At 36.4% G+C, this 9,678-nt stretch overlaps 1 long non-coding RNA gene across 1 annotated transcript; it reads right to left on the bottom strand.

Annotated features, from left to right (window-relative positions):
* Positions 1-293: 293 nt before the first annotated feature.
* LOC113993205 lies at positions 294-4,161 on the bottom strand. The gene is made up of 2 exons (XR_003542531.2): positions 4,068-4,161; positions 294-678 (listed from the first exon to the last, which is right to left on the bottom strand). It is a non-coding gene; the product is annotated as an uncharacterized LOC113993205 (long non-coding RNA).
* Positions 4,162-9,678: the final 5,517 nt, after the last annotated feature.

The following is a 9,678-nucleotide window of genomic DNA, read 5'->3' as shown; positions in this document are numbered from 1 at the left end:
GCATTTCCATTCTGGAACCAGAGTTTGTTAATTTCTACTCAGGCCTTCACAACACGGTCTTGTTTATCAGTCTCCTCTTCCCATATAACCAGGCTGAAGACCTGTGGGTATACAAACTGTACTTTTTGGTTCAGCAATTAAATGCAAATGATTGAGTCCCAATCCCTCGGTATATCTTTGTCATTCACTGTAGCTGTAAAGCTCTCTGAAGTTATTTCATAGCACCTGCTTTGTCTTCCAATGGACAGGAGTCCAGCACATAGCAGAAAGAAGTAAAGCTCCTAGCCATAAAATTCTGTTTATCAAGTATATTTGACACTCATAGGATTTAACTTCTGACAGAAAGAACAGTGAATTTTCTTCAGCAGACAATGGGGTTTCCCCATCACATTTTTCTCAGTGCAGAGTTTGCTTGATTTCTCCGTTGTCTCCAGCACTGATCTCTTTCATCCTGATACGCAAGATGGAAGTATGCATCCTGATTTGTTCTGCTGAAGTAGCAGGGGAATTCAGCATCCTCATTCTGAAATATATTATGCCTGACTTCTGCTTGGGTGTGCAGAAAAGGACATTGCACAAGGGCCCTCTTCCCACCAGGATACTCCATAAGAGGTTTGGTGTAATTGCAGCTCTTGCATTTCTCTGAGAACAAAGGTTTTAACTTCTTCCACAAATATTCTGTGAAAAGATAAATTTAAGGCAGATTTCCTCAATGCACCAACTAAAGAAATCGTTTAGCTGTGGAAAAAGCCTTGAAGAGCTCTCCTGAAGATACAAGTCTCTTCCTATCATACCCCTATTCTGCATGATTTTTTTGCCTTTGAATCTCTGAGTGAATTGAAACAATTCTTCATTATTCTATCTCAGGCCAGAATTTCATGGACTGCATTAATGTGAAGAGTTATCTATGTAATTCTTGTTGTGGATGATGTGACACAGTTTATTTGTGAGAGAGAAGTAGTAATATGTTCATAGATAACAGAGATTTAACAAGGTTTGATAGTAAATGTGACAGATGTTAACAAGATTCAGTTATGGACAAGGTCCATTTGCTTATTTGCTACATAAATACAAGATCAGGCAAAATTATCAGGGAGACCCTCTGACTGAGTCATGAGGTTCAGAAAGGACTCCCTTGGGTTATAAATTCCTTCTCAGGGGGGAATTTGTATGCATCTGGATCCAGACTTAGTCCCAACTTGGTCAATGGTTTATGTCTAAAGGATTATATGTGCATAATCAATCATTTGTATTAGTTAGCTAAGATTTTCAAGTTTAGCATGTTATTAATCACTGAGAATCTGTTGAAGCGAGGAATCTCTCAGCCTCAAGGAGTAACCTTGAGAGGCATCTGTACTCAGGGGGCGATCCTTCTGTTTAGCAGGAGAGCTAAACAGGTCCTGTCTGCTACTTGTGGAGTAAGAAATTGACTTATAGATATATTTGCATATTGACTACAGAAATTAGTTTCTTCCAAGTCTGACTTGAGTCAATTTGATCAGCATTATGGTTAAGGGAAGTAAAGGTGTGTGTTATTAACAAGATTCAGTGACAAGGTACATTTACTTTTTTGGTGCCTAGAGGACAAGGTGGGGGCAGTTGCTGTTGCTTAGATTAGCCCTTGGCTAATTGTATTACCTCTCTCCCCTGAATCTACTATGAGTCAGATGCAGTCATCACAACCAGACACATCCATTGCCATCACCACTAGTGGTAATGAGTTGAACAGAGTTATAGGGAATACAGGTCAGGTTGGGAGGGGAGGATGGAGCATACCATCACAATTCTGAATGATTCTGACAATATATGAAGTACTGAAAAAAGATCATTCAGCTTGGTGTTTCTTCAAAACTGTGATGTCCTACACAGAATGAACAATAATATCAATCTCTTTTCCCCTCATTTATTTTGCAGTATGGAAAATGCATTTGCCCTAAAAGAATACAATTTTTTTCATCTAAAAATTTAGAACTAAATCTTGGCTTAAATTTTGAGAGTTTTCAGACTTTTAAGTTGAAATTCCTATCTCAAATAAAATTCTGGGACTTTATATCCTCAGTGAATCTTCTTCCTATGAAAATACTTGTTGAAAGATTTATAGTCTGTTTTAGAAATGATGTTTCCAATTAACTGATTGTAGAATTCTATGTTATTCCAGTAAGAATAGAATATTATCTATCATATCAGCCAAAAACCCAAACAGTTCTGCACCAAAGGAATATGAATGACTGGAATATAATACATAATAATTTATAAGTAGTACCTACCAGGGAAATGGAATCCCTGACATCCTGGTATTTAGATTTTCTTTTATTCCTATAACCACTCTCTAATAATTCACAGGCAAAATTTCAAATCACTGCATGAGCACTTAGTGGTAATCTTTCAGCCAAATTCCCTTCCAGCAGTTTGGAAGCTTTTCATAACAGGTCAGACAAATCTTGTCCAACAGGATCAGATTTAGTAGAAAAGGTAGAAAAAACATTGTCTTTCACTTTCAGCGAGAAAGTTGTATGGTGGGGAATCAGACTGCAGAGCTGAGCTGGAAAGTTATGTAAAAGATTGGACACCAAGATCCTAACTCAGTATAACTAATGTGATTTGGGTCTGATTTTGGAAAATGCTGAGTACCTGCAGAGCTGTTGAATTTTAGCTGGACTTTTGCTCCTAGCTTTTGAAAACCGCAGAAAGCCTGCTAGGTCATACAAATAGAAAGCAAGGCACCTAAGTTCAATTTGTAAGGTCATGCTTTTGGGAGTACTCACTGGCAGATCGTGGTATCCAAATCCTATTTTTATGCCAATAATCAATAAGTAAGCCTATGTTTTGCATAACCTATTGCCAGAGCATTAGGTCTATAGGTGAAAGGAGAAGGCAAAATGGAAAAACCTTATATGAGACTTTACTTAAAGTATACTACTGTTTCTCCAGATTAAAAAAAACCAAACAACAAACCAAACCAGAAGCAAACAAGCAAACAAACACCCCAAAAAAATAAGACAACCAAAAACTCCAGAGCTCTTTCATGGCATTTATGTTACAGGCACCACGACTCAGCATAAAGTGATGATACGTTGTTTGACATCCTTCTTTTATTAACATGTTCTTCTGTAGTGTAAACCATCAACTAGATTTTTTTTTCTTCAAAAATGTATTAAATTATTTTAGCCCTGGCTCATTATGAAATGGTGCAGCTATCATTGAGATAAAGGAAAAAGCTTTAGCAAAACTGTTTTGGGAATTTGCAAAATGATAGAAAACATGTAAGTTCTGAGGAAATATGGGAACCTGTCAGAACATACAAGGTTTTCACTGTTTATATTTCTGTCCTTACATTTTCTATATTTGTACTTCAGAAACTAGGATATCGCTGTTTCATAATGTTCCAGTACAAATAAGGGTAAGGGATGAAATTCAAATCTTACCTCTGAAATTTCTTGCTTTTCCGCGTTTATGTTGGGCTTTTAACTTTATTATGAAGTCATTACAGTTTATCATGCCATAGGTATATAGGGAGTGTTAACCACAGACAGAATAAACCATGCATTCATAGTAAGTATCAGACTAAAAAATTCTATGAAAAATTGAGCACATGCATGAAGTGCTTCCTTCTTTAAACAGCAATTCCTGCTTCCTTAGCCTTCTATACCCAAAGGCACGTGTACATACTAGGCTGAATAAATTCAAACTACCTTATAACCATACTGGAAAGAGAGAACCATATAAAACAGTTACAAACAGCTGGTTCCAAAGTGTTTCTCTCTCAGATTATTTTGACAGATGAAAGTGATCAAAATAGGATGAAATTAGTGAAAAGCTATGTCTGTACTAGAAAGTGAATCTGCAGAGCAAAACCCTGTGGCCACCCTTTAAGTGTTTGTGGGGAAGTTCCTTCATACCAGTTCTGAAAATGTATATTCTGGCTTGATTTCATCCAAAAGGGTTACAGATCATCAATTCCAAAACTGTCCTGCAATGCAAACCCAAATGAGGTAAATAGAGAAGGATTGAAAGCCTAACTTTGAACATAGACCCTGGGCAACACATGATCAATGGTGTAGACTTACCCAGACTGCAGGTTTTTGGATCTTTCTGATCCAAAGACCTGCACTCAAAGCAGTAATCCAATGTAGTAACTTATCTTAAAAATTAAGACTCCTTAGAATGACACTGACAGAAGTTAAAGTTGGCATGAATATGACGTAGCCTTCTGGAACAGACTTGCAAGACAGATGAGTTAGGTTAATACATCTGATCTGATGTCATAGTTGGGAAAAGTTTGACATGGCTTTGCTGCAATGTGCTGCTGGTACATTCCCTGGCATGATCAAAGTCTTGTCCAGTGAAAAGTGCTTTCCCAGGAAATTGCCATACTTTAAGCAAACAGTTATTGTGGTGTCTTACAAAATGAAATGGAAGAAATTGCCACACATTCAGCACAAAGTTATTGTGGAATCTTGCAAAATGTAATGGAAATGAAGCTAAATAACTGGTCTGTAAAACTACTTCTGAAATATTCAGTTTTTTATAGAGACTGAAATATTTTCTATGAAAGATGGGAACTGCCATATTGTGTAGAGCAATTGGTATGTCTCCTAAAGTATTTATAAAATAGACTTCAGAAGACTAGTTACTATTATAGTAAAAAATATTTTATTTTCCTTTTATTTATATATATATATATATATATATATATATATATATAAAAATGTAGTATCTCCCTATTAAATCAGACTTATGCTTGGACCATAATGATTCATATCTTTTCTATTGCTCTAGAGCCTCAGGTGGTGTAACATACTGTGGACATATTGAATTAATTGGAGTGCCTTCTACTGAAACATAATGTCTATCTTGCTTTTAAACCCACTTTCTACTTTGTTTGCTGCCTTGAAGAATTTAGGAATTATAGGATTATAGGTTAATTCAGACTGAGTGAATGCTCTGGAGGTCCAGCTTCCTGCTATGTCAGTATTAACTTTTATAGTATGGTTTAAAAACAAAGGTGGAAGTGTGACACTTCTTCTGTGAAACTACCTAGCTCTATCACAGTGTTTTAGAGAACTTCTAGGAATTAATATTTTCCCTCTGCTGAAGAAAACCATGCTCTTCCAGTGTGGGATTTTAAGAAAATCAATCTGCTTACTTTATCAAAGACAAGGTTGACAGGTGACTGTGTCATGATCTGAAAATATCTATGGGAAGAAAACTATGGTTCTTTAATCTTACCAGAAAAAGGTGTAACAAGATCAAGTGTCCAGAAGCTGAAATCAGATAAATTCAGATTTTAGAAAGGTAAATTTTAATCATTGATATATTTTATCATTATAGCAACTTCTTAAATGATACTTTGAATAATAAATATCAAACGAAGTTTGTAGATCAAAAATTAACGTCTTTTGAAAACTGTATGCTCTAATTCAGAAGCTATGGACTGATGTACGGATTTCTGCACTAAAAATCAATGGCCTGTGCTAAGAAATCAGCGTGGATAATCAAAAGAGTCTTATTTGCATCAGTGTTTTGTTTGCTCTTGTTTGTGGCTTTTCTGTTTAAATTCTATGTTGTTCCTCAGCTGCAAGTTAGTTTTAGGATCCTGACAATCATTTTAGAACAATTGCAAACTCAGCTGAAATTGTGGGCATGATTAGCAAGGATAAAAGGATTACCAGAGATATAAAAGATACTTCGCTAGTTACTGTGATCTTCAGCAGAGTAGAAGAGCTCTGAACAGTCTCAATGATGACAGCCATGTTTTCAGTGGTAGGCTGGGTAATTTCCTTGCCTTTCTACCATTGGACCTGGCAACATACAGCTGGATTAGCAGCTGTAGGAGAAAACAGTTATTTGACTCAACCCAGTACATGAGACTGAATTTTTCCAGAGGCTGTAACAGTGCAAAACAGCTTTTTGGAGTCATATGGGCTTAAGAAGGTGTGGGCTTCCTTAGCCCTCTTGCCTTTTTGCATTGCAAGTGGGAGGTAGAAGGCTGCTAAGGAGAGAGTTAGGCTCACGATACATCTTGAGGCATTTTGGAAATTGTAGGAGTACTCAGAGCTCTGCACAGTCACATTTTCTGCTTTGTGAAATAAAAGCTGCCCGCGCTGGTGTGGCAATAACTTATTCAAAAAACTCTGATGAAAGAATCAAAACTTTGGTAAATTCTATGAATCTGTAAATGAACCTGGGTCAGCTTTCATGTATCTACCCATCTCACACTGTAAAGGTGCAGGTCTTGACATGCTTAGGTTTGTAAACCAGACTATTTTCACAGTCCATGGCATGAAGCAGTGTGTGAGTAAGAATGCAGTCTGATGACCCAGGCCAGTGATGCCATGGTTACTAATAGTATGCAGAAAGATACCTTTGAGTCATAAGCCTTCAAGAGGTTCTGATATTGACATATACCATAGGTTTTGTCTCACCATTATTTCTTATATGGTGGGCTGCTGTCAAAGCAATGGAACTGTAGGGGAAAATAATGGATTTTTCAGTTTTGTACCAGTCCTCATTCCCTGTCAAAACAGAAGATCCCAGCTCTGGGTTATTTGACAACGTGAAAAAATGTAAAATTCTTATTTTAGGGTAATGGAAATAAGATTAAATTAGGGAAAGTCTATGACTGCATTCACAAGTGACGTGGCCCAGTAGAATGAATCTTGAGAGCGAAACCTTTCTCATCCTTCTCATGTTTGCAGTGAGGTTCCTTTATGTCTTTGTTGGAATGCATTAATTTTGCTCTTAAAGTGCATCTTTTGACTTAATTTCTTTCCAAAAGGAATTGTTTCTGTTTGGTTTCATCAAATACTTTTTAAAACCACATATACATATTTGAAAAAAAGTATTAAAAGGATGAAATTGGGAACTAGTCTGGTTCCCTCTTGTGCCTTAGCAATGTAAACTGTAAGAAAGGTAAGATGAGCCAGCAGAAGTTATTTCACTGAAATAGATAGTATTGTTGATGTATTAAATTACTGCTCCATGTGAGCCTGGATGGGAGCATCTGGCTGTGGCAGACTGTCAGGCAAGAGGTAGAGCTTTTTTTTTGTGGCAATATCTGCCAAGTGCTTATGTTCAGTTCTGATCTGAGCAGGGGTCACTCCTGTAATTCTAGGGACTGGGTTGGAAATGGGATTAGTGCAACGATTTGGAATGCCATGTGCTGCTCATACCACAGCAAGACGTCAAACTAGATTTTGTGCTGTCATCAACAGCTGTCATGAATGTTTCCTTAAATCTGTGTTTGGAAGGGCCTTTATGTAGCCTTAGAGTCATGATTATGCTTAAAATTTGTCAAACCAACACAGACTAGATTGAGTAGTAGCGGAAGGGGCGTTAGAACTAGGTTTAACTCCATTATCGTAAAAATTATTTTTATTTTATGTCTGTGCAGAAACGCTGTAGTTCAGTGGTTTTAGTGTCTCTTTAATAAAACAAAATTAAAATAGAAGTTATGTCTTTGGAGGGACTAAAGGAAGGGAACAAATAAATGGTATTTTTCTCATGTGGCCTATAATGACTTGTGCCTGTCATTGCTATTCCCTGTTTATCTGACCTATTAATGGAGGGCAAAATTCCAAAGAAATGTTTAATTAACATTTGTAATTAGTATTACAAAAGACCCTGCTTCATAGAACAGGCAGCCCAGAGAGGAGGGCCAGGAAAAGACAAGCTCTTCACCCTGTAATTATTGCAGCTCTCTGTAGTGCTCTCATTCATCTCATTAACATCACAGTGGGATGGTGCCACTGCAGGCTACTGGCAGGTGTCTAACTGCCTTCCTCCTGGGGAGACTTCTACAAAAGAGGTCCTGATCTGCAAATAAGTTTGAAAGCTTGCCAGTGGAGTACCTCACTCAAGCTTCGAAGTCTCCTGCTTCCAAAATACCCTAAAGACTTTCATTTCAATAAACAGTGATGTTCTGGGGATGTGCTTGCTCTTTAACTGTGGAAGGGAGAGGAAGAGAGAGGGGAGAAATTGAGGTTTGTCTAGCAAAATATGTTACTTCATTAATATGTTCCATTAAAAAAATAAAAATAAGCTATGTAGAAAGGAATTGTGGGTGGATAAATAAAAGGAAAACCTGAGTCATCACTTGAAAAACACTGAAATGCAATCAACCCATAAAAAAGGCATCTGTCAATTTTCTGTGTGTGAATAAAGTTTTTCTTCTGGAATGCCCTTCTTCTTCAAATTAAGTTAAAACCACTATCATATCAAGTAGTCTAATTCAGAAAATGGTAGTATATATTTTATGGAAGAAAAAATGAATTTTTTTTTATTTCTTCACAAAACTTCTAAAAAATGATATTATACAGTGCTGTGACATTCAGGGTTTTCTTAAATCCCCAACTCATGTATTTACACAAGACTCTTGCCTTTATATGAAAAGTAATTAGTGAGTTTCTAGCCATAAAAGCATAGAAGAAATACCAAGATAACATAAAGTAAGGAAAAAAAAAGCTATAAACTTTTTCTTTTATGTTAAAGATAATACATGATTTAAAGTGATCTCATAGTTTTTGAAGATACATTTTATTTTACTTTTTGGGTATGGTGTAACTGAGCTTTTTTTTTTTAAAGCTGTGAGGGGTGAGGCAATAAACATTTACAATATGTGACATGAATGGAGTCAGCAAGTACTCAATGTTTGAAATAGTCCTAAATCAGGTGCACATCCCACTGATTTTACTGGAATTGCTCTTGTAACAGAGTTTGTCAGCTTTGGTGTATTGTTTTCAATGATGATTAGAGGACCATTATAAATATGGATAAGAGCTAAATTAAACCTACCTCTACTAAAGAGCTTGTATACAAAAGGATACTAAAGGTGATGTTTTGAACAGCAGTGCAAGAGCCAGAAAACGTTCACTTGAATCTTGCTGGCTAGATTGCCTGTAGTGAATCATCAAAATCAGATGACCTGTGGTTTTTAAGAACACATTGTTCACTTTGGTGAAAGAAATCAATGCTGCATTTATTTATTGCTGATAGAGCAGATATCACTGCATTTTTAAGAGCTCTAATCATGGCCAAGTAGACTTTTGCAGAAGTCTGTTAAAATATTGAATAGAAAGGTGGTCTCTACCTAGGAAGCAGCTAGGACAGGAGGCAGTTGACAGATAGATATGGAAAACAAGGAAAGAATTAGTGAGCATAGGCTTGCAAAAAAAAGATTATATATGAGTCAGTGTTATATTTTAGGAGCATTTTTAAGACATCTATGAAATAAAATACCAGGATAGTTTTGCAGATATTTACTGATACTTGTTTTCAAAGTAAAATAATGAGATGATGAAAATTCACATAATGGATTGATTGGAGTCACTTGTCAACTTTTTGGCAGTGAATAAGAGATGAGAACAATAACTAGCATAGTAGAGAATGTCATATTCTAATGTACATTTAAGAAGACAAAATTTAGTACTCGGGCTATTATTATGAACTTTTAAAAGCTTCTTGATGAAGTCCAAAGATTTACTATTTGGAGTCTGGATTTCCATCCCTTTAATAGAGGAGCTTGAGCTCAGGAGAGAACACTGGCAAAATAGGCATATCCATGAAATTCTGCCACAGACTGCAAATAATTAAAAGGCTTGATTTACTGCTGAGACACACACTGAGCATACAGCTCCTAAACTCACTGTTTGACCTCTGTCCTTTTACAGAACTGCCTCC

The sequence above is a fragment of the Pipra filicauda genome, unplaced genomic scaffold (genome assembly GCF_003945595.2).
Source record: "Pipra filicauda isolate LSUMZ 115617 unplaced genomic scaffold, ASM394559v2 scaffold198_size2598500_pilon, whole genome shotgun sequence".
NCBI classification, from domain to species: Eukaryota; Metazoa; Chordata; class Aves; order Passeriformes; family Pipridae; genus Pipra; species Pipra filicauda.
Note: the sequence above shows the minus strand (reverse complement) of the source record. Positions and strands in the feature narration are given on the sequence as shown.